Raw genomic sequence first — 24,553 nt, 5'->3', positions numbered from 1 at the left:
GTAAAGGTATTGCACGAGTTAGACTGTATATATTACCTCCTGCAACCATTATGTTCACCACATGAAGAACAGATTTGCTGGCAGGTTATCTAAGATCCTTCCAAAGTCGGAAGGCAGATCCCTATAACAGAAGGGCACAAATTCTGCAGTAGGAGATATAGGCTCCCTTGTTTTGCAGTCTTACTCTTCAATCATTTTCTAGATTCAGGAAGTATTGTAAAAGCAACCAGTCTTTCTAAAACTTGCGCTCAGTAAGTATGGAAGCCAGAGGGACTGTTTATGCCTGGCCTGAAGTCCTTGAGGTCACAGAAAACCTCAAAATGGACAGAAAAATCCATGGGCATGACATTAGCACAAAAGTTTGTGGCTGCTGTTAAATCGAAGTCAGATTATACAATTACAGAAGACCTTTCCAGTGTGAAAATTTAACATCAATTTAACCAAGATGCAAGAGCCAGAAATGCAACCCTTTTTTTTTTTCTTTTTCTTTTTTTTTCACTGTTTTTTTTTTTTTTTTTTTTTTTTTTTTTACCAATAGTTTTAACAATCTGTTTATGGGATTGTTGCTTTTTTTTCTTTCTGCCTGGCTGAATTCTCCCCAAGTGTCTATAAAATTGCAGCAGCAATTCCCAGTGATTGCTCTGACACGATAATAATGGTGGGACTGCAGCTCCCCAGCTACTATATCCAGCCAGTGATTCTCTGGGGCTGCTGTACAGTTTGGGGTATTTGGGCTTTTTTTTTTCTTTTAATTCTTCATCTTGTCCTATTATTATTATTACAGTCAATGTTACCCAGGGGTTTCATTCAAATTTTCAAACAGAGAGATTCTAAAAGGCAGAGTCCTCTCTTATTCTTCTCCATCTTCCTACATGCCTTTAGTACAAAATTTTTCATCAGACATATATGCTGATGTATAATAGGTGCCAGAACCAAATCTCTTCTGTGCCTGACAGGCACTGGATTATAGAAAATGTGCCTGTAGCAGTTGGTGAGTTGGCAAAGTACTTTTTCATATCAGAGCTACAATATACTGTGCTGACTTTTCTAACGACGACAGGAATTTTCAATTTCAGTCTATGATCAGGCTTCAGCTCTTCTACTGCACCTGATTTCTATGGGACACCAGTAATAGCTAACAAAGACATTTTCAAACTTGCATTGTACGCGAAAATCCAGAAGATAGAGGCATATTAATAAGTACTGGCTGGGAGATGTATTAATGTCTTTTGGCAATGAACATTCAAAGATGAATTATTTTATCCAGGTTTTGAAAAGCAGCACGGAGCAAACAATAGAACTGGGTGGCAGAGGGCTGCGAGCACAAAGGAGCCACTTTTAGCTGAACCTAAAAATGCTTCCTATAATCTGGGTCCAGCATGGCAGAATAATGATTCTGATACTGGGGGACAGAGAAAGAGGGTATGAATATATATTACGTATGATCTTCAGCAACCTTTTTAACTACACAGATTTTATTTTTTTTAACTCGGTATTCTTCTCCTGCACACCAGTATTTAAAAATGCTTTCACAGTGTGGAAAGTGATACTTTCAAAAATGAACTATCACGGTACTTAAAGCCACTCTGTAAAGACAAAGACACAAGGGCGCTTCAAGAAAAATCCTCAATGCAGATTTGTTTGTCATTAGACATTATATCAGCAAAGCTTCTATACTGGCAAGGCTTAAGACCGAATCCAGTGTTGTATATTGAATTATTTACATCTAATTTTATAATTTTTTAAAGTACTTCTATAATGTTCTTAGAAACTAAGGCAGGAGAATATCCCTGCCTTAGAACAGAGCAGAGTATTTTATTTAAGAGGGAAAATGTACGAACTTCTCTTGCACAAGGGCTGTGTGTCCAGGCCAAGATAATTACTTGAATTCACTTGAAAATCATTACTGAAAGTAACCACAGAGATATGGATGTATTCATTTGCTGGTGAAGTAAACTCAGGTTGCTCAGCTAAGAAACTAAGCTGTACATTAGTTACTTAAAAATTCAGTTAACCAATACTGAAGCAAATACACCCAAAAATACATTCTTGTCATATTAGGGGGTCCACAATCACCTATTGAGTTAAAAAAAGAGTATCAAATATGGCCAAATCATATTGGAACCTCAGTACAAGATCGCATTTTATCAAAAGAAGGCAAGTTGCTGACAGAAACTGGTAAGGGACATCAAGAACTATGGTACTTTAGCATTCTAGGACATACTTCTAATTCAGAGAATAAAGACAAATATAAAATAAACCATCTGCAATTGATATTTGAGATAAAATTTTATAATAACATTAATTTCTATGTAAATGAGAGCCATAAAGATTGCTGTATGCTCATAAAGATCAATGTATGTTAAGAAAGATGGCAGGTTTTTGAAAAAGATGTCTTCTGCTCTGAGATTCATTTTGCAATTCTATATTCAGTAGCTGCTCCGTTCATTTTGTTTGCATGGGCCTGGTTACCATCATGCTCAAGATTTTCAAACTGTGTCTATGCAGCTCAAAAATGAATAATTTATTAAGTCTCCTGTATTTGCATCTGGAGAATTTACTTAGGGCTATATCTTGCTGGCATTCCAAATGCTGAACAAAGCAGGCTTGCCTATGATGCAAAGTGCTGAGAGAATGGTTGCAATATGTGAGGAAGCACACACCAACAGAGGCCATCACCGTGCCTGCCCAGAACAGCAACAAACGAGCTGGAAGGCGTCATTATGGCCACAGAAGGCACCGAGGCCCTAACTTCACAAATACATCACAAACACAGACCGTTGCATTTTCAGTCGAGCTGAGTTCCACTGAGCTACAGTAAGAGCAGGTTGCAGACTCCAAAGGGGTACTGAGATTCAAAGGAGTGACTGCAGCAGTACTGTGCTCCTTAAGCAGACCCTGCAGAGTGGGGGATGCTGGAAACCACCATTATGAGTGGAGAGAAGCAAGAGATGGTCCCAGGGGAGCAAAAGCAAGAGGGAGAGTTTAAGATCAATGAAAAGAGAGCCCGGCGGGGCCAAAAGGTCTCCTCTCTTCCAGAAGCATTCTGTGCTCCGTTAGCACTCGTGACACTCTCCCTTTTACTGCTTCGGCTCCTGCTACACTAGTCATCAGAATTACATTAGAGTTCTAAGTGGTAACTAGAATTAGTATACTTATTAATAAAGTAACAACTGTATCTAGCCTCGTTTGCCTGACAAAGATTGCTACAAACACATTTCCATTTCTCTGTCATTTTAGAAAACAGAAGGGAAGAACTGGATGAGAGAAAAGGGCTCACTAGGGAGTGGAAAGAAACATTCACTGGAGAGCACAGACCAACAAAAATGCACAGTCTCGAAGGTGGAAAAAATGCAGCTTAATAAATCATCATCTGAAGTTGCCATGGAAATAGTAAATGTCTAGTTCCCTATACTGTTTAACTCCATACATCCATTCCTGCCGAGAGGAAAAACACCGTATCTCCACAGTATCCAGCTCCACCGAGATTCTTATTTAAGCATGAGGACAGAGTGTGCAGCTCGGTGCAGCCGGGCTCACGACCTGCGGGGTACTTGAGGTGAAGGAACACTTTCTTTATGCAAGTCAGCTCCACGCTGCACACTGCTGTACTTTTTGCAGAACTCACTTCCTGGTGCAGTTGCCTCTGAAAAGCAGTTTGCCAGATAACCAGCAAAGCCACGTTTTCTTTATAAAGCTGGAAAACGCTTCACGATTGAAGGAGGATCTCAGTCACATATGGGAAAAGAATAAATTGTTTTAGCTGTAGGTAAATATAGATACATAGAAACAATCTGAAAGATCTTTTTATGTATCAGAGACTTCTCAGAGGGAGGAGTTTAAGTAAAGAGAAAGAATCTGACAAGAAAGGATGGTGCGTGGGTCTCTTACAGAACAAGGTCAGCTGCAACAGACTTCCTCAAGCAAGTTTCCTAACGTTCCTGTATCTTGGTTTCCCCCATCTGTACAACAGTGTTAACATGTATTCTGCTTATCTGAACTGATTAGCATGTAGAAAGCAATTTGTTAATCTGAAAGTTCAGTCTATGAAAGAAAATAAACTTCAAAACTTCCCTGCCTCTGAGAGTCTGAACAAAACAGACTGGCTGGCAATCCTTGTTCTAAAAAGCACTGTCAGTGTTTATAAAGCAACAATAAAGCGTTTCCACATCGCATAAAGAAGGCAAATTGTCTACTCATACTTAAAGCACTACAATAAGATAGATGAGTAAAAAGACAGTCGAGAAATAAACTAAAGTGACAGCAGCACTAGGAGCAGTTCCTTATTAGAGAAGCACAGCTCAAAGGCAAGGGGAGAGAGTGAGTCAGATTCAGCTCTCCAGCAAAGGAGCACAGAGGTTTCAGTGCCCTGAAAATCAGTCAGGTTTTTCCAAATATTCTTTTAAAATGCTCATTGTACCATCTCATAACATAACCGTGTCTATGGCATGTGATATTAGTTTATTTCAGGTCAGGTTAAATATCTTTCCTGATTTCTAGAAAGCAATATCCCTTACACTACATGCAAACCATGAAATTTCATTGGCAAAAATAACCAAGCAGACCATGAAACACAATCTGGGAACAAAGAATACTCTTCTTTTTTTACTTTTTAAAAATTGAAACAGGTCTCAGAATGCAGTGCCAGAATGTTAATCATAAATGCATACAATTCAACCAAGCTCTCCTTGGTGCAGTCTCTCAAGCACTCCTTATTGTGATTTGACATTAACTAAGATATAACACTAATTTGAAACAGTCTTTGATTTTTATTTTTTTTTACTTTTTAAAGAAGTGCTACCAAGTCTCTTCTTAAGGACCGTTCTAGGACAGTATCACTGAGGAGTATTTGTAGTTGAGCTCTTCGTGCTACACGTACGTGATATGTATTAAAATGTAGTTCCTGGCCTAGAGCAATTTATCACAGCTCTGTAGTCACCACTTTAAAGTTTCCAAGAAACACACTGTCTCAAAAAGAGGACAAGATCATTAAGGAAACTAGAGCTTAATGTAAAGCTGTATCCTTTCTAAAAAATGAGATCTCTTTTCCTAACCAGCTAAAGGTGAGCTTCAGTTACAAATTTCTAAGAACAATGACAAGACTTGACAACGACAAGTCATGAGAATTGTCATCTCTGCAATCCTCTGGTGGTCAACATTTGCCATGGCTACCACAAAAGTTTTTGTACATAAGCAGTATTTCTGTGTAGTTTTTGGAATATGTTGCAGAATTGTTTCTGCTTCTTAGAAGCAACTGCAGACACTGCAAGAGTGGTCAATACATCTCTATTTTCAACTCTGTAATGGAAGAGTTCAAATAATGTAGATTAAGTCACGCTGGCACACTGCTTACACTAAAACTTTGCAATTTTTAAACTACTGTTTATCCATTAAGTTATAACATCAGTCCCAAAGCTTACAAGTCGTTTTTTTTTTTTTTTGAAACCTTAATTTCTGCTGTCAGCCATCATATGCCCTTCTGCAAAGCCACACGTAATACCTTCAAGCTTCCATTGCTTCAACGCTAGAACTAGGCTTCCTACCAGATTCTCCCTCTGTTGAGAGATGGAAGGGTTGGGGCTGAGAGGCCCCTTCCAGTACAAGAAGTCTGTGGACATACTGGGAGCCAGGCTCTTTGCAGTGGTGTCCAGTGCTGGGACAAGAGGTAACGGGCACAAACAGGAACATGGGAGGTTACATCCAAACACACAGAAGCACTTCTGAGCTGTGTGTGTGATGAAACATGGGCACAGATTGCCCAGAGAGGCTGTGAGGTCTTCTCCTTGGAGATAAAAAGCCACTTGCAGATGGGCCTGGGCACCGTGCTGTGGGTGGCCCTGCTTGAGTCTATGACTGTGCGAAGCCAGAAGAAAGTCACACAGTAGTTCCTTGTGTGAGAGGCTCCAGAAAAACAAAGTTAACAGATCCATAAGAACAAGAGAATGTACATGGTAGTCACAGTCATCCATTCTTCACAGACTACTTTCCACATGTCAAGGAACATGAAAGAATTTGTTTTAAAGAAATATGGCAGCTGAATGGTTTCAGACTGTTTTATGCATTTGTCTTGATACAATATTTCAAATCTCCATTTTGTCTTCTTTGAGTATACAATTTATATTCCTGAGACAGAGAAATTATATAAAATTGAAAGAACAGAAATTTGCAGCTCTGAAAGATTCCTGAGTGTCAAGGGGGGGAACATCAAACACCATGAGCTAAGACTGTAGGTTTCGTGGTGCATTGGCTTCTTTGACTGTGTAGGTGTAGGACTCCTCTTCAGTGAAGGACTGAATAGAGTCTTCAGAGTCTAAAATGGCAAGTCTCCAGAAGGACATATACATTCATAACAGATTCAGGCCAAATATCCAGCGTAACATCCAACAAATGTTATATCACAGTGGATGTAATTTGCAACTTCAATGGAACAAGAGTGAAAGGAATCAAAGCGATCCTGTGATTTAATAGCTAATTCAAGACCAATATTTTACATCATCTGCACAAACACATTCACAGCTTGACATTAAATATGTAAAAGCTAAGACCTAGGGCAGTTTTCTTGGAAGCTAGCAATGCTATCTTGCCATGACCTCTTTGCTTTCTCTCTGAAAAAGGCCAACATATCAAAATATTTCCAAAGTGTGGAACTTGCAGGTCATGTGGTATTGCACTGAATTGAAAAATTAAAAAAAAAAAAAAAAAAAAAAAGAGAGAGGAGAGAGACCCTTCCTTCTCTGAAGAAACATTATGCCAGCAGGGACAGGAAACATAGGAAGGGGTAAAAATAGTACCCAAAACCATAAAGAAAGAGTTTGATTTCAGGAAAGGTTCAACACCTAGTATTCTACCCTCCCCTCCCCAAAGGAGGCAGGACTCCCTTGAGGTCTGCCAGGCACTTTCCGCATTATGTCAAACACAGCAGCTGGAAGCAGAAGACTGCTAAGTAGGCTTGGAGAAAAACATACCGAAAATTATTCCATCCTTTCTGAACTAGTAACCTGCCAGAGCCTTCAAGCTTACAATGAGTTTACCTGACACACACACAGAATGGAACAGGGGCTGTCGCAGGATTCCCCTTTGCTGTGTATTACAGCTACCTATATTTCTGGGGCTTCCCTTCAAAAGACAGGAAGTCACAAAATGATTTTGGACAGAAAGCACAGAAGAGGTTAACAGAGAAAAAACTGCATTAATAAAACATGCAGTTATTTAAAATAGTTCAACTACAGCAGAACTCACTTCACTCTTTCAGTTATGCCAGACTGGATGATGAAGTTTGTGTGATTAATTCCATTCTCTTCCTTTTCATCTCAGAAAACTGTCAGCTCTGTTGTACCAACAACATACTGTTACAGTGGCATCGTGAATAGCTCTTGGATAGCAAACAAAAAATATTAAGTGAGCTTTGCCAATTACCTACCACATGTTTTGCTCACAAGCTGACTTACGCCTTTAAAATTCTATTGTTGGAACATCTAACCTTTTAAAAATAATAGGTACCACTTAAAAGCAATTGTTATTTTAATTGTGAACTGGGATCATAAATCCATTCTTTAAGAAGAAATTGTGTGTTCTGTTGAATTCTTTTGAATATGCCTGCTTTAATTCCCTTGCAGGCAACTTCTGCTATAATGATATTTTTCATTTGCAAATTAGATTTGCTTGTAGCTAAAAACAAAAAGCCATCATCACAGAGAGAGTAGAAGGGACATATCCTTACCTAGTAGGAATAATTAGTTGCACTGACTATACCTCTCTTCTTCTTTCTCCTCCAGTTCTACAATCTGAAGCAGGACTCAGAAACATCCACAACAGAAAACGGTGTGTTTATGCACATTAACATCAGAGTTGTGCTATTTAACAGAGTCTTAAAATCTGGACTACAGAATGTAGAATTCATAAATATCACTACTATGTTTGTGTGCAGATATAAGCAGACATTCATGTTAAAATAGAGAAAGAATAGTTTAATTATTAACATTGAGCTACTACTCAGCAAGGAACTTAAGCATAAGCTCACATAAATAATGAGTTTAAAGGCAAAGGTATCAGCTTGAAGACTGTCACAGACTCTGCAGTGTACTTGACTTGTTTTCATATGTCTCTGACTCAGAACACATAAGACAGCAAATTAATCTGTAATCCACTTCCACGTGCAAAAAGCACGGTTGTTACATTTCACTTTTGAAAAACCTGCCAATAGAAAACAGACACAAAAAGACAAAGCATCTAAACCAAAGTTATTCAGGAAATCGGTAGAAAAATTAGGATGTGAAAAGCGATCCCCCATTTTCTTCGTACTGCCACACACATAAACCCCTGCCATCCCAGAACACCAAGAAATGTTTAACTTGAAACTGTGTTTTCCCTGACATTACATTTTGTTTACATTTGAAAGGCTTCATAGTTCCTTCAGATAAAAATAATTCTGGCACTGTACAATCAAGTTATTTCACTAACTAAACTCTGTGTGAGAGAACCAAGCGCTGTATTTTTAGGTTCGCTTTGAGAAGCGTTATTCATTTTTATCCTTTCAGTGGGTGATCTTTATCTCTGACAGCCTTGGGGATTTTTCCTTCCTGTTTGAACACCAAGGACATTCTCAAAAAGCCTCACTCTAATGAATCCCATAGTCCTCAGAGTGGGCCACAACTCATTTGGGGAAATTAGTGAAAGGGAAGAGCTACCAGATGACAATGAACAGACCTAAGAATGTTCCTATTTTCAAGCATAAAAAGGAAGTAGCTGGAAACATACCTGCCATTAGGCTCTGCAGGAGCTGGAGGCTTTGAAACTAACACTGCACAAAGAGAAAGCTCTTCTTTTGGAAAGGTGGAAGATTTTACCCAGATACGTAAATCTGTCGATCGCCATATGCCTTATTTCTCTTTGCCACAGAGGGGCTTCTTAGGCCTTGCTCTTTTCCTGTCATCCATTTCAAATAAAAGAATCTATTCTACTTTCCAATCACCTCTGCACATCAAGGTCTGGAACGCTTACTGAAAAAGTTCATCAACCCAAACCCTGTAGAAACCAAACTGGGAGCTATAAATCACATTATGGGTAAAATGTCAGTGAAACCAATCAGCTAAGGCTTTGTACTGTAATATCTCACAAACATTGAAGGCCTAGGACTACCCTGCCCTCCTCCCTTTTCTGAAATATTCTACTATGGGGAAGGTAGGGTTCAAAAACGCTCACAAGTGAGCAGTCAACAAGAAAGGAAAGCAAAACCAGAGTTTACCAGGCTGCATCAAAATGCCAAGCCACAAACTCTGTAAGCTGCCCTGAGCCACATGCACACCTGGCAAGTGAGAGAAATACTCCTCCTACTAATGAGGTACCATGCCAGGCCCGCAGTGCTTTATAACAGAACAGTAGGGAAGGGAGGCCAGGAGTCCCTCTGAACATCATCCATCTCCTCTATTTGGTGACCAGTTTGAACTTGAAACCTGTGAAGGAGATCATACTCCCTCAGCTGCAGTACATTTAAACTCCTGATGCTTCTGTCTCCATTGAGCACCTTGGACTGCACTCCCTTACAGAGCACCATTTATACATTTGAGCATAATTCAAACAAGTGTTGCCTGATAGTTACTTGAGACAACCTACTCTGTCTGCTTCAAGGAAACAGGCAGTGATTAGTGGTTCAAACCCAGAAGTAAAAGAAGGACATGCTTTAATACACATTTGCAAATAAATAAAGGCTGCTGCTTTGCAAACACATTGACTGAGCCAACTGACACTTCAGTCAGCTGAGAAGCAAGAATCAGAAATGATTTAGTAAACTGTTGTCCAAATATTGCACGTCTGTTTTTTCCTCATATCTGAAGGATTAAAGATCAAAATAAAATAGACTAGCTTAAACTAAAAGGATGAGATATGAACACACAAGTGCAGAAGTATGCACACAAGTTTTCCCATTAAACAAAAACGTTTTATTCCTACTTCAGCATAAAAACTTGCAAACCAGATGAAAAAATCTGTAAAATCCAAACAGCTTGACTCCTGGTAAACGACTTTTGGTGAAACCCACTGATATCCCAAAATTCCTGGGAAGACAAAAACTTGATTCTCAGGCTGAATTTCTTGCCTTACCATCTTATGGACACTGGGGGAAAAAAAAAAAAAAAAAAAAAAACAGTGACAATTTCTGAAGATTATGCCAAGTTTTTACAGACCTCTCCCACTGCCTTCCACCCAGACAGGACAACCCTTCCAAGCCCTGGCTACCAGCAAGGCTGAAACAAGCCACAATAAATACTTTTCTCTTTTGCATTTCACATGCAGGCTATAGCTGGCCGCAAAAACAAAATGGAGGTCCTGCCTCAAGCTGTGCAACACATCTTCCACTCTTCTGTAACACACTAAGGCCATTACAGAGCCCTAGCTTTCCTCAGTGTCACATTCTTCTCATCTCCACAACTATCAGACCCATATGATAAACGCTCAGATGTGCCATACAAGCACTAACTATAGTTGTCCAATATTGTTCTTTTTGTGCCTTATGACACAGAAATACTCCACACGCACACAACTGCAGCAGCTAAAACTGCAAATGCCAGCAAGGCTGCTCAAGTTAAGCAGCAGAAAAGCCATCCTCTTATTTGCAGATTAGACATAGGCAGTAACTTACTTCTACTATGCTACAGGATGAAAAAAGAAAAAATCAAACCCCAAACAATGCAGAAATGGCCACTACAGCTGACAGTGTGATAAACAACACATTTATGACATCTGACAGCACAAAAAGTGATTTAGATCCAAATAAATGACAAAGAACACAATATGATTTATTTCAAGTGTGCCTGATGTGTGAGCTGCATCTGTAGGCATCAGATCCGATGCACTTACAGAGGTAACCTCAAATGAATATTGATAACATACTTGAAATTGGCCAAACATTTTGGACACAGCCACATGAAGCCTTCTCTATTCCACTACTTCTTTAACTATCATTTATATTTTTTCATTTCCCTTCTTACTTCAGCCTGAGAACTTCTGAGTTGTTGTGTGTGTTTGTTTGTTTTTTATTATTCCTGGTTTGTTTTCAATCATTCATAGCTATTCATTTCCCTAATAATTTCTCATTGTTTGCATGAAGCATCTTTACATTTCTCCCTGAGGGCTATCCCTCCTGCCTCTGTAGCTGATTTCTCGATATCCAGGGATTCCATAATTAATCTGAGAGATACTTTCTGTAAGGGGTGTATGACATTTAGAGTTACACTAGCAGTGCCTTTGGTTATGTTTTGTTTTCATTTTAATCTTTACTACTGAACTTTACCTCAATCTAAGAAGAACTATGTGAAGTGACTGTTAAACGTCCTTTATTTTTCTATGTCTTAAAGAGATTTGTTGACAGGTAAAGCAACCTTCCTGAAAATTACCTTGGCTGTTCTGCACAAGCACAAAACGAATAGGTACAGGATGTTAAGTATAACATTCCAATTCCTATCACATTCTCTTGGCTCCAGACATCTAAAACCCGTGTCCCAGAAAGCTGTGGCACAAAGAAAAGGATCTATGAACACTGCAACTCTAAATGATTTGCATGCAGGAAGGGATGAAAACCTTTTTCCTTAAACATGCCTTCCAACCACCCTGAAATGCCACTTCACGAGTATGGTGCATTTTGTGAATCTAAAAAGCAGCACAAACTCATGTATTTCTGCATTTGATAGAAAGCATGACGTTTTTCTTTTCTTTTCCTCATATCAACGTTAATGCATTTCCTTTTTTTTTTTTTTTTTTTTTTTTTTTTTTTTTTTTTTTTTAAATTATAACTGTTTGCTGCTCCGTTTTAAAGCTTATTTCTGCCTAGGAAAAATTAAGGAAACACATACACACTAAGTCATACCTCTGAACGCATCTTAAGCTTTCTGCTTATCCTCTCATTTTAAAACTCAGACTTCCTTCTCATGACCCACAGAGGGGAAATAAAACCCAACCCTCTTCGTCCCCTGGTCAGACAGAAGACTGCCACGCTCCACAGACCCCTGAGCAGGGTAGCAGGAAAACATTCCAAATCAAACAGGTGCCTCGCGTTTATTTTTTAAAAGTAAAAATTCTCAAAATCATTAAGTGTAATTAATTTGCATTTAAACTAATTTAGAGAAGTGTTGAACTTGAGTTATTATTTTAATATCTTCAACTTTCCTCAATCTTTTTCCTCTATAATGAAGATGTCCCTTCTCTAATTCCTACAGCTTTCCTTAAAAGAAAATGCTTATTTTACAGGAGAAAAGCACGATGGCAACATCTGATCGGAGGGGATACCTATAGACTTTTTCTTTCATTTTCTTATTTTCTGTCATCCTCTCCAAAGAAATATCTGTTATCTTCAGAAGGTAGCAAGATTCACGATGCTAAACCAGGAAATGTATGTACGTGCCTAATCATCATGTTATTAAAGCTTGGGTGTATTAGAGAAAACAGTCTGCTGCCATCCCCCTCGGCTATTGGCTTATCCCAACATAAGCAATACTTTCAAACAAAGGAGCAGAAAAACAAAATGGAACTGAGCTCTGGCAGAGGCTGCTGTGGCTGCATCCCCATGAGGAAAAATGGTTTGTTCTGCCCATGTGGGCAAAACTCACAGAATCTGGCAAAAAATAAAAGGTCACTGCTACTCTAAGAGTAAAGTACACTACAGCTTTCCCTCCACCCAATTCAACTGGATTTTATCTTATTAACTGACCCCAAACATTTTGCCTAGCGAAAACAAGAGCAATGCTCATTATAATCCCAGTCTGAATGCTACCGTTTGCTCTATTAGATCCTATTTAAAAAGCAGAAAACACTGATGAGCTTTAAAACTAAATAATTTTCAGCACACACTACTTAAAGCAGCAAAGAAATGGGTGGTCTGATATTCATCCTCACTTCCTGAACTAGGATAACACTGTCTCCTGCAAAAAATAACAAAGAAAATTGACATTCAAAATCCACCATGGTAGCATTTTCTTTTTTTTCATTCTTCCTCCTATTTCCTCTCAAAATTTAAACTTTGGATATTTGACAAAGGATATCATGAAAATTATTTCCCCTGCTTATGATCTGTAATTTATGCAGGCTATCATAAAGTGAATAATGAAATGATGCTTTGCATAGTTTTATTCCTATGGGTTACAAAAGGAAGAGCATTGGCACTGTCCTGTCACTGCAAATGGTCCTGGATTTCTGACGTCTCACTTCAATTGATGTTAATGAGAAAAAGAATACTCAGGCAAAATCTGCTGTTGGCACAGCATACAAGAAGAAAGCCTCACAGAATCCCAGAAGGGGGAGGGTGGAAGCAGGCAAATCTCTAATGCATGAAGTAATAGAGTTTCAAAAGATCTCTACAAGCTGTTAAGTAGCAGCGGGTAAAGAGACAAAATAAAAAGGACTGCCTAAATGGCCTCGTAAGATTTGAGCAGGACCCACACCTGAATTCAGATTCTTCCATCCTTTATTTTTGTATGTCTGCACTTTGCACTTCAGCTGAATCCATTAAAAAAAAAGTTGGTCTCACTCCATCTGAAACCACTGGGGAGGTCCAGTACTTGTACTTCCTTTGGGAAACAGAAGTTAAGATAATCTCAAAAATTTGGTGTTAGAATACAGTGAACTTAACCCAAAGAAAATGGCTAATCTTCTGATGCCCAGCCATCATGGCTAATAAATACTGCAATGAATCAAATTCACTACAATGAATCAAATTCACTAACTGCATTCTGTACAGATGACCAAAACACTTCCCTGTTATACACAGGCAAATACACGCATGTGCCATGAGCTCGCTAGATAGATGACAAATGAATAAAATAATTTCAGTGTACCTACAACCATTTCAAGTTGGAAATAGCTCCTATAGCATTCAGCCTTCTGGCACCATTTCTTCCTTTCTACACTTCAATGAGAATGTGAAATTTCTAGACGAAAACTGCTAATCCTGCTGGTCTAAAGACATCCATAAACTCACTGAGGATCAAATAACTGCTCCCAAAAATATCAGGTAGCTTTTTTCTGAAAAGTCACATTTTACCAACGAAACTGAAAAACAGAGGTGAAGGAAGAAAGATCAAGGAGGAAAAAAAGGAATAACACAAAGGAAGATAAGTGAACTGTGGGACTCCTCACTGTTCCCACAAAGTCTTACTTATCTCTCCACATATACAAAAGCACTCGATAAGCAGGAGAATCCCAGGCCTGTGCCTGACAGGTTACCTGGAGTGCATTTATGAAGCTTGTATAGGGCTTCATGTTTTAGGTAGAGAAAGGGAAATGTGCGATATAGGCAGAAACCAAGCACAGCTCCAAATCTAAGTAGTACTTTCTTGAACCCAGCTCAGATACATCAAGGAAAAAACTGAAATATCAGAGGAAATTTAACCATGACAATCATGGGAACGATACCTGTTTCATCAAAATTAGATTATTTGTAGGGAAGAGGAACTCTCATAAAGTGCTCACTAAGACCTAAGAAAATCATTCTTACCTTCAGAGTAACCACACTACACTTCACTAACCACAGAAAAGTTATTATACATTTACTATTAATATATGCATTAAATACAACTCAGAGGAATTAATTTCTATGATATATTGAAAAACAATGTATTGTTTCAAACATTCAACATTTATCTGGTTCTTATTTGCAGGCTACAGGACTCAAGGGAAAATTGTAATGAGAGCTCTATTTTTAAAGACATTTAAATGGAAATTAAGGCAAGGTGGCTAATACACTTGTTCTGGTTATTAAAAATATGGTTTTATACTCTTAAATACATGCTTCTGCATTGCTGCTTCTTCAGAGGAAGTACATACACATACACAACGGGGCTCTCCGCACCAGATAAAATCTGGCAATTTTTACAGATTGAAAAATCTATTTCAAGAAGTTTGGTGAATGGCTTGAAGGAAGAGCCCGCTCAACACCAGAGCAGGAATCCTCTCCTTATGTACCTCCTCTCACTCTGCATTCTGCTTGCCATAAGAATTTCCCCTGTGCACAAAGAGCACACTAGCCATAAACTTCCTGTCTTTCCATCAAAGCGCTGAAAGCTGCCACACACAGCTCCACCTATTCAAACCTAATAAAATGGCTATTAGCGAAGAGGAATCAAATCACACATCTTCCTTCTAATTTTCCTTATGTCCTATGAAGAAGTCACTGATGTGAAAGGTTAATTCCCAAGTTCTGGCCTTGAAACCTATACAGGAGCTGCCCATGCGTACATTTCAAGGACGCAGTCTCTTCCTAGTACTAACACTTGCCTTGAAACCATAGCAACTCATCTCCCAATGAGATGTCAAAGTATTTCAGCTTCAAAGACTAATGCATTCCTTGGGATGCCATTAGAAAAGACAGTTATTGTACCACTTGTTGAAGGTCTATCAAACTTCTTAAAACAATATGCTGGGAAAATATCTCTTCTTAAAGAAGCTGAAATTCATTAAAAGAAAAAGCGACTTCCAACACCCCCATGTGAACACATCAAGTCATACTGCTTCTTGAAGGAAAAATCCTGCTTGACAGCTCTTACTGAAATGAACAAGTTCACTGGTATACTACCTTAAGCATACCATAAATCGGTTATGCCAATAAGTCTCGTAAAAAAAGCAGATGTGGGAAACAATTTTACCCCTCAGAGTATTCAGAAGATATCTTAACAACCAAGTGCAGAAAGGTTTTGGAAAAGAAATCTCTTAAGCGGAGCTGGGAGTAGCTAGGCAAGCTCCAGAATGAGTGAATGAAGGGGTCAGGATGAAGTCCAGATTTTCTTTCCCCCTCATCTATCCCCGGCCATTTCTCCCACTCAGCTGTCCTGCATTTTGCGAAGAAAAGAAACAAGAAGAGTATATAATTTTGTTCCCAGACTTCTGCTTACCTCAGAGCTTCTAGATCACAGTAACTGTTAACCGAGCCTTCACTTATCTAGGGAAATCCCTAATCTTACTGAATAGGCCCATAAAAACAATCTCTATATAGCTGTAACTTCAAACAGCTTCCTCTTGTCTTCTATCCTTGCAGAAACTGCTCCCATTCAATTATTTGCTACAGCTGGAGATCCTCCTTTCTCCAGGTCTCATATTTCTGGCAGTGCAGATGTTAGATGATTACGCCAATATGTTTCCACCTGGAGGACAATCACACGCTTCTATTTTAGTCCACTGGGAGAGCTGGCGCCCTTTACCACAACTCTTCTTTCACTATCCCTCAACTTGCATGTCTTTCTGTTCCAAAATGCATGACATCATTCTGCTTAGCTCTCCCACCCCAGACAGAAGAGCACATCCATCCCTCTTTGTCTTCCTCTCTTGGACATGTCCTTGTGCACTACTAATTGTGTCTTTTCTGAAATCTAAGGACAGGAAAAGCAAGGAATGTCATTTTCTGAAATAGATCATATTCCAAGAATACAACAAGCAATTTATTTATTCCAGCAACAATTAAGAGAAAAATGATAAATCTTAAACCAAACGACCAGCAGTTTACTAAACACACAAACTGGCTGCCTACAAAACACAGCTAGATTTCAAGAAACATGGTATTCTTGCCCAGCTTTGAGGTGTGGCTGCCTAGTGCTCTCCTCTCAGCAATTTCATTCCATACAGTTTGCCAGAACAGGAAAAAGCCCAAGTCTGGGTTCAAGTATCTACGCCCAGGGCTGCCTCAAGGCACAGTCAGAGTATACATCTGCCAGGAACAGCTGCCAGCCAACTATTCCAGTCACAACAGCTTCTCTTGTTTGTATATAGGTGAATAGGTTGGAGTTTGGAGAGCAGACAGCCCTTAGTACCCTCCCCCTGCAAACCACAGAAGAATGCTTACCCCATGGAGCTGCCTTCCCGCTTCCCCATCCAGGCCCTGTTTAGTCTTTCCTACTGATACAACGTGTTGTCTTTTCTCTCCAGTTTCATAGCTGCCCAATAGGTAAAGTTAAAACTTTCATTAGATAGATAGGTGCTATCTATTTCATTAGATAGCACACCGTGCTACTCACGGGTGAGATACAGGTTCCAGGAGGGGAGCAAGGAAAGAAGAAAGTTTGCCAGGAGAGAAAGAGAGGAGAGGAAAGGACAATTGCCATCCACTTAGCACCCTCTTGAAGTATTTTGTTTTCCTCAGGTTCCTCCCATGACTACCCTAAACTCAGTCTTCTCTTCCTTTCCCAGCATGCCCCCCACTGCCACTTCCAAATGGGATTTTGCCGTGTGACTCAGAGATTCTGGCTGTGCCTCTTTTTTGGCTGAACTTCCTCACCAGAGCACACAGGTCCCATCTAGCAGCAACATTCCTCTCACTGGGGACTACACAGCAAAAGGCGGTTCAACACGGGCAGCTCTTTATCACCCCTCCTGGATTTGCTGTCTCCAGTCTTAGTAGTTTTCTTCCAGAAGGATATATTTCAATATATTTAGTATTTCCAGTTGATGGCCCTTTATTTTTATTTTGTTTTTTCTCACCAAAGGTAACTCCACAAACCAGTTACAGCATAACCAGACTGTGTTCCTTTGGAAGGTCAACTGAAAAATACCAGATGTTCTTTCTCTTATGGCATGCTCCTCCTCTTCTGAAACATATTCTGATGGAAATGATTCATGATTTCTCCTACACATGGGAGAACCTCTTGGCTTGTCTTTCCTAAACATTATTCTTATAAAAAATATATTCTTCCTACTGAAAACAAGATGGGATATAAAAGTACAGGGTATGTTTTATGCCTGGTGGGTGTAAGAAGATGCCTTATTAGGATACATATCTCTCACATATAAAAAAATTATCCCCTCTCAGTGATAGACTTGTTGCTCTGTTGCCATTAATGATTCTAACCAAGGTTTCAAATTCTTCGTGACTTCACTACTCATCTCTTGAGGCATGTTGAGAGTTATTTGAATTTAGAGAACTACTTGTTACTTTACCAACTCCATTTTATTTAGTAAATCTGACAGTGGGAAAAAGCCTGGATTAAAGCTCAACCAATATGCTCACCATTCTTAAGTCAGAGGAAGTCAACAACTTCTCACAAACATTTCTCCTGCTTTCCTTTTGAATTCCCATTCTACAGGGAAGAGTTGTATGTTACTCCCCTAATTTTAATTATCAGGGAAATGTTTGAGGTGTATCTGAATTTAAGTTTCATATCAGTGCACTCAAGAAAAGGTATTTGAAATATTGTACCAAAAGAAAATTTTTCTTCATACAAAAATATGAGTCAAAAATTGCATGTAATTCAATGACATGCTATCAAACAGATTTCAGTGGCTTTTGAGGAGGCTAAGATATTGACACATCATGTATTTCAGCATTTTTAGGAAAAATTTGAGGACAACACACACACACACAAAGAATCCATCTAGTATGGAACTATTGGCATTAAACAGGGAAATATCCCATGGCACTAGGAAATTCAGGGATCATTCCTTGGAATACATCATCTGGAAGTATCAAATATTTTTGGAGCAAATTTTTAATCTTAATAGTTAAGATCACTGATGGAAATACAGAGGTTTTCAAGAAACAAGGAGGAACTGAAAAAGTGAAACATACTCTGAATACTCATGTGATGAGAAATCATGTACAAGAACCATGATTTCCTAAAGCACTCCCATGGAGAATAATCTCAGCACGGGTGGACATGCAAACATTGCTTTTTACCTACGTCAACTCAGTCTTGTTTCTCATGGTCAAATAGAATGTTTTTTCTTTGCTTATAAACCTACACGTATCCAGTAGAGTTGGAAATTCTATCATAAATATACGATACGTGGCGAAGGCATAACATGCTTCACTGACTAATAGATTTGGCAAAGGAGAACTCCGTCTACATATGACATTACCAAACTATCTGGTATAAAAACCACACCCTTCAATGAAGTGTTGGTATTTGTCTGCAAACTAAAAATGCTGGAAGTAACAGAATTTTGACGCTATGATAGGAATAAACTATTAAGATAATTTAGCTGTTTTAGACTTAACTTCCTAACGAATTCTTGCACACATTCAAACTCGTGATAATTGTGAAAAAACTGACAATTGCCACGTGTTCATGAGTTACAGAAGAGGCCCAGAACTTACCCCAGCACCCTCAAAGAGGACAGCAGCCACTCTAAGCATAACTCAGGACTACCTCTCACACACTACACGTTAGGAAATTGTGCTTGTTTTTCAAATGTTAGAACTTTTATATATTAAAAAAAAAAAGTCTTCCCTTCTTCCTTTTTTAATTCTCACCTTTATCTATTAATACGTTCATATTTTTGAGGAGGCTAAAAAAATACTTCTATTTTTATGTATGGTTCTATTTTAGTATGGTTGTGTGAGTGACCAACCCAAGAAGCTTGACACCATTTTAATGAACATTACTGGTCAACCAAAGAATGGACAATCCAGATACAGGATAATCGGTGCTGCCGTTTTTTAAAAGGATTTCAGATTGATATAGCTAGTGAGAGTATCCTGTATTATGTTGCATAGAATTAACTAAGTGCTGAATCCAAATACTCCATGGCATAGGCCAATCTTCATCTGAGAAAGAAAAAGTATTGCATACCACCATGTTATTCTCTAACTTTGCATTTTATGTCTTCTCACACTTTCTTTCACAGCAGCTGATACAGAACACTGTCAGATAAAAGAGACACTAAAAGGGCAGAGGTCTGAATCAATTAAGTAACTTTCATCTGGATGGAGACAGACTAAATTAATATAATTTTGGTGATATCCATCCCTAATGTGGCAAGTGTTTTAAACGTTCAGGTTAAAAAAAAAGTCCAGTTCAAAGCACTGGGCATTATTGCCTGTACTTCATGCTGAGTCATCGTAATCTCTTGAGGAAAAAAAAGAAGAGAGAGGCATATTTTATGTTCCAATGTTTCTTTAGTTCATCTCATTCCTTTTTCTAAGCCCTTGTACTGCTGTAGGAACACAGAATGATTAAGCCACACTGCTGACATGCCCTTTAACAGGACCTTAACTTTTACACTCCTCTTCATTCAGCCAAGCTAAAGAGATGAATAGCTACTGTGATTTCTGTCATCTTTAACTCTGAAAGTCAGAGTTTATCTTGGTTCCACTTCATATTTTTCCTAACCTTCTCTTGCTCTCTATTCCCATCTTTCATCTCTTAGTTTCTATTTTTGCTATTTTCCTTTCCTTCACCTATACTTGATTTTTTAAAAAGCATATCCTGCTCACACACTAATTTGCACTTCACTTACGTTTTCATCCTTGATATGATAAAGCTTTTTATTAAAAAAATAAAAAGTATCTGAATAATCCTTTTTTTCTAGTTTGTTTATATAAAGGACAGTGTGAAAATTACTTTTCTTGCTCTACTATCTATAATCTGCAGCAGAAGGCACAGCTGTTGCTAGGACAGTTTCAGCATGAGCAATGTATCAAGACAAAAGTTATTGACCAACCTGTAACAAGAAGCTGGGGAAGCTAGCTACTTCTCTGTCTCTCAATAATCAACAAATAGCTCTCTTTCAATTTCTGCATTTAATTCCTGTGTCCAACCAACATGCAGATAATATTTACCATATGCATAAATGCTGCCTCCTATTTCCTGTATTCTTGGACAAATTATGTAGCAAGGAGACAACATGTTTGTGTGTGACTGCCATGTTGACACCATTCACCAACAAAAGCAAAAAATTAGGTCACTATTCAGATTCAGTAGATACACTGTAGAACATGAGGCATCTGTGTGGAGAAAAAGAATAAAATAAATGAGTATAGTCTTCGAACTGCAATACATTTTTCATCTAAAGAACTAACTTCACAGCTACTATGATTTTCCAGTCTCAAATTTGTGTTTGGCAATGCCTGCAATATTGCTCTGCAGAAGGAACCAACTCTGGGTCTCACGACTGAGTAGATTCAGTATCACTGTTACAATTTACTTCAGAAGATGGCAAAGAATATTATCACTCAAACCACCAAGCAAGTGAAACTGAGTGCAGGCTGCTGATGAAACACAGAAATGTGAAGGATTACAAGGGACAGAACATCTGAAGTGAAGGAAAATGATACAAGCAAAAATACGTTAAGCATTGCAACATCTTGTAACAATCAAGAATGTTGCCTACATTATCTTCCGAGATTCAAAGAACATTACAACAACACAAAAATGCTTGCAGCTGAATTTTGACAAAAATATTTCGATGATTTAAAAAAAAAAAAAAGCAAAAACATAATTAATCCCATACAATTACAGATTTTTGCACTCAGTTTGTAACTCAGTGTGCAGGAGCAATATTTTTAATGTTTCTTTCAAATTTCTTAGTATTATAGTCCTGGCAAACCTACAGCTATAGCAATAAGCTCACTATGTCAATACCATGTCTATTTAGGCAGTGCAATCAAGGGACCATTAAGAACCTGGCAACGCTAACAGCTGAGCACTGAGACACTGATTGACTGTGTTGGAAGTCTGTGACAGACTTGGGAACAGCACCCAAACCTTCTAGCTCCAAGATACTTGCCATAGCCAGAAAACAATACTTCTCATAAATCACTATGCTTACATAAAGCACATCTGTACCTCATCCATTCACTTCTCTATTTTTCTCTTCTTTAAGTATGGAAAATTTTGAGATGTATTCACCACATCTTTTCACAGGTTTCTGCATGTGCACACATATGTGTATGTTGGCAAACACTGGCACAACACATCATCCCACACTTAATAGAAAAGATCACACCTATGGAAGTGGAACCTTCCATGAAAACAACTGGGAAAGCATAGATCAGAAAAGTGATACAGCAAATAGCCCTCAGTGTGAGCCTTAGATAAGAGACTATTTTAAACAACACTTCATTTAATGATGCACATGAAAGCACGCCCATGCATATAAGAACACCAAACAAATACAGACTGGGCTCACAGTGCTGGGGGTTGGGGGGAGTTATATAAAGATTAAGTAAATTGATCTCACAGTACTCGGTGAGCACATAACACAAAGCACTCATGACAATAAGTTTCAAGGTAAAAGGGTTTCATGTCGTTTTTAAACTGACCTTCAGTTAATTCACTATGTTTCATTAATTTAAAAGAATAAAATTATAAAAATGAATAATCTGATAATTCAGATGTTTAAAACCAAACAAATTTTCAGCTGGGCAGAAAATCAAAACATATATGTGGCATTTTCACATGCTTTCAAAGAAACAGTATAGGTCTATCCTTTATTTTGTCTTCTGCTTGGGAGACATTTCCCTCAAAGGAAATGCTTCAGAAAAACAAAAACAAAGCAAAACAAAAAGGTAACTTATGTCCTTGAGGCAGATCTGCAGATATAATGACAACTTACAGAAAAAAAAAAAAGCTAGCTTCATTCAGTTAAAGTGACCAAAATTTGTTTCATAGAGTAAAAAATGCTGTAACAAGAACCTCATAATACCTAGTGACCACTAAATTACATAGATAAAGCTTCTAATGCAGGCCAAGTATTTGAACTGAAGACAGATGCCAAAACATCTCTTCTAACACTGTCCTCTGTGTGACTTTCCTGCCTTTTTTTTTTTTTTTTTTCCTGTATCCTTTCCTTTTCCTGAATCACAAAGATTTCCTTCTGAAAACGGTATGGTTTTAGATGGCCACCAGCCACATATCAGTGTCTGTCAGATTTTGACTAAATGATCCCAAGGATAAAATTCATCCCAACCCAGAGGGGTTCTCAAATCACAAATAACAATATGCCTACATGAAAGAATGCTGAAAGATTCTGGAAAGTTTTGTGAAGCTGCTCGGCACTGCAAGGAAAGGAATAAATTTCCCCTCCAAAATATCCATGACACATTACATTCACATGAATAAAGCACGAGGGTTTTGTGCTGATGGTCTGTGTTAATGAGCTGCTCAGTTTCAGACTACGTAAAGATCAAAAAACAGCGATGCTGATGGTAAAAATTCAAGATCTTCAATACAAAATGAGCTAAACAATATTTTCTATCTAATTAATATTTCTCCTTTGTATCACCGAGCTAACTTGATGTTTTGCAGCGAACAGACATTAAGTTTATCCACTGTTCAGGTCTTTTCAGTCAGTATGTACTTTCTCAGAAAAGTAGGCTTTGACATTTCTGCTATTGTGCAGCAAGACATTTGGTCAGCTAAACATCATGCAAGCATCATGTTCCTGAAACCGCTGCGCAGCTTTGTAGCCAAAGAGTTTTATGCTATTGATAACAAGACAAATATGAAGAAGGAATGGTCCTATCCATTATTACAATTATCTAAGATGTACGGGCGCATTCAAGGAGCATCTCAAAACAGCAACTAAAAGAGTTTATTAACAATGGAATTTCAGAACAACAAAATTACATTAAAACATTATTTTATTATCATTCCAAAAACTTTAGCAACAATTACATAAGAAATACATTTTTCTGCTTCCATACCAGAACTGGAAAGTAGGTCATTTCCTCCTTTTAAGTTCTTGATTTTTCACACCACACATCAGATCCATAAATACAATGGCAGGGAAGAATGCAATAGCTTATATTATTATAAAAGATTGGGACAAAAGACTTTATTGAGGCCTAAGAGCCACGGATGATTTCTAATGACCACACTGATGTAAAATTAGAAGGTGTCATAAAGGAGAAAAAACATCATACACAAAGAGAACAGGAACCTAAGCTGCTGCTAAAACATCTGAAAAATGAGCCACTATATGGGGGGCTTAGGGGATATATATATATATATAAAAATATAAATATTTAATCTACAAACCAGAGGGATATAACCAGATTCGCACGGTTTCTATGAACAGAACGTTTGGCACCACGGCTCACGCTCCTTGCTTGCCAAACCCGGGTTCCCAGCAGAGGGCAAAGCGGTCCGCGCTGCTCGCCGAGCGCCACGGCCCGGGCGGTGCTGAAAGAACAGCTCCCGGCCGCCCCGCACCGCCCTGCCCGCGGGCAGCCGCGGCCGAGCAGCGAGCGCTCCGGCGGATGGCAGCGCAGCACCCACAGCCATCGGCTCCGGCCCTGCACTGCCGCGCTTGGAGAAAGGAAGCGTCACCCCCGTCACCCCCATCGTATCGGCAGCTCGCAGTAAGAGGTATTATCTGGAGTCAATTACCTCGTGGTTTTATTTTGTAGAAGGAAAAAAACAATCTTTACAGCTTTGGAGACTCAATAACAGCAGTAATTAAATTATATCTCAAAAAGGAAACCAGAAAGAAAGAAAAAAAGATGTGTATATAGAAAACAACACATTCAATATTAACAATCCTAAAACAGATTAGCACATCGAATACGCTGTAAATAATTAAGGAACTGGTGCCCTCGTTAATGATTTGATACTGTCAGCATGATGCTCTGAATTCAGCTTTTCCCCTGCCTTCTGCTCCACAATGTGCTTTTATATTTATACAAGGAAAACCTTATACTTTGTACCTGCCTGATAATAAAGTATTGCTCAATGACTTCAATGCTGCCTTGAAAATAGCCCTTCCAAGCCCTGATCCACTAAATTCAGGACAAGGGGATACATCTGCAACACTGTATCAAGGATGCAATTCGATGGGCAACATGAATAGAGATAGCAATATC

At 38.6% G+C, this 24,553-nt stretch overlaps 1 protein-coding gene across 3 annotated transcripts in view; it reads right to left on the bottom strand.

The window, feature by feature from the left end:
- Positions 1-24,553, bottom strand: part of RORA (RAR related orphan receptor A) — a 351,059-nt gene that overhangs the window by 279,064 nt on the left and 47,442 nt on the right. The window lies entirely within an intron of this gene.

The sequence above is a fragment of the Meleagris gallopavo genome, chromosome 12 (genome assembly GCF_905368555.1).
Source record: "Meleagris gallopavo chromosome 12, MGAL_WU_HG_1.1, whole genome shotgun sequence".
Classification (NCBI taxonomy): domain Eukaryota; kingdom Metazoa; phylum Chordata; class Aves; order Galliformes; family Phasianidae; genus Meleagris; species Meleagris gallopavo.
Note: the sequence above shows the minus strand (reverse complement) of the source record. Positions and strands in the feature narration are given on the sequence as shown.